Here is a 2293-nt window from a genome sequence, read left to right on the forward strand (position 1 = left end):
CGGGCGAGGCCGACCTGGACTCCGACGGAGTCCGGCTCTAGTACGGTGGCGCGGCTGGCTTGGCCCGGCTCGGCTCGGGCAAGTCCAGAACTTTTTTAAAATAAATTCCGCCGAAGAAAAATCATAAATAAATAAAAAAATTCTGAAAATGCCAAAAACAATTTTCGTTGTCTAAATAAAGTATTTAGAACAAAGTGAACATTTTTCTGGCCCAAAAATGCAATTTTGAAAAATGCATACGTTTCTAATTAAAATAAAATCTCAAATAAAAATCCAAGTAAAATATTTATTTGATTTTAAATTTTCCTCCAATATTTCTCTATTTTTGAATAAGTCATATTATCTTCTCTCATTTTTTTAATATCGGAAATATTTCAGAGAGAAAAAATATTAAAACTAAAATGATCCTCTTTTTAAATTTGAGAAAATTCAAATATGAAAATAAATGAAGTCCCCAACTCTCTCCGTGGGTCCTTGAGTTTCTTAGGATTTCTAGAATCGCAAACGAAATGCAAATAAGATATGACATACATATGATGACCTATGTATAACATCCAAATTGAAAATTTGGGATGGTACATCTTAGGGGCGTAAAACCAGGTGGAACGTATATGTATCTATTAGGACGTGTGTACATGTGCACAGCCGCGGAGTATGAAGTCAGCGAGTGAAATCACAACCAGCTCAGCATAGAACCTTCAACTGAGATCAATCAATGGGACAAAGATTGCCAATGACAGAGAAATCTTATTATTATTGGCTTGATTATTGTTACAGTAGAAAAACAGGTATGCAAATCAGTATTTAATCCATTGACAAGTGGATGGTTCCCTGTCCAACAAAGCATGCATTGACTCGACCATGTCGCATTATTGAAACGGAAAAAATGAATCATATATGTGAAAAATAATTTTTTCTTGATAAGGAGTGCTTTTATTAACTCAAAATGTAGCATTAGGGGATGCTATGCATGATGCATGGACAACCATCTGGCCACTGCATAGCTACGATTGAAGGCACATTATATATGGTAAGTGAATTTTCAACCATAATGTGCTTTCCATCGTAGTTATGGAGAGACCAGGTGGTTGTCCATGCATCATGCGTAGCATCCCCTAATGCTACATTTTGAGTTAATAAAAGCACTCTTTATCAAGAAAATGTATTTTTCACATTTCCATCGTAGTTATGCAGTGGCCAGGTGGTTGTCCATGCATCATGCATAGCATCCCCCTAATGCTACATTTTGAGTTAATAAAAGCACTCTTTATCAAGAAAAATGTATTTTTCACATATATGGGACAAATAATAAAGTAGTAGTGTCAATAATAAATATGGGAAAGTGAATTCGCAAAAAATGAGTTAGACTTGCACTAGTCCAAATTGTGTAACCATTGCAACTATATGGTATATTCATCACAGTAAAAGATTGGGATTATATAGTAGAAAGGTATCAAACGTTAATATCCCTTTACACGGCCCTAGTGGTTTAACTCCCCCATTGAGTTTTCGCCCAGTTTATTCTCGGGAGACAGGCGGTGACCAACTTCCATACCCGATCTCCGCTGGCGAGGGCGCCGGTCCTTCTCCCTCCGCTTGGCACTCCGACGGCCGGAGGGAGGGGGATCTCGTTCTTCTATTCTTGCTTAGTAGGTAGGGTTAGGGTTTGTCTACTGTGGTGCGTCGCTGTGGTGGTGGGAGCGGCTTCCGGGCAAATAAATGTGCTTTCCACCGTAGTTTTGCCGAGGCCGTGTGGTTGCCCATCATGTGTAGTATCCCCTTAGTGCTACATTTCGTGTTAATAGAAACGACCTTTCTCGAGGAAAAAATATTTTTTACTGGATACGGGAAAAATACTAAAGTAGTAGTGTTAGTGATAAATATCGACAAGTGAATTAGCGGAAAATGAGTTAGACTTGCACTAGTGCAAAATGTGTAAACATTGTACCTATATGGTATATTCATCATAGTAAAAGATTGTGATTATATATTCGAAAGGCACCAAGCGACAGAACATATGCTTACATTGTGAAGTAATTTTTTTGTGGTATTACTCACGGGTTTCTTTTCTTGGGTGATTTTCCTGGTTCGGCTCTACAGGGCACCTCCCGTACCCCCACCGATTTTGGCAAAGTTTGCTTAGACTGAAAGAAAGAGATCAATTTTTTTTTAAATTTAAAATTTGATTTAATAATTCAGGGCATTATTTTGACTGCTATTACTGGTAACCGGTGCCCACCAACATATTGTCCAACCGAAAAAACCTTGGTAATATAATTTTGTAATAGCGTTC

This window comes from Triticum aestivum, chromosome 1D (genome assembly GCF_018294505.1).
Source record: "Triticum aestivum cultivar Chinese Spring chromosome 1D, IWGSC CS RefSeq v2.1, whole genome shotgun sequence".
NCBI classification, from domain to species: Eukaryota; Viridiplantae; Streptophyta; class Magnoliopsida; order Poales; family Poaceae; genus Triticum; species Triticum aestivum.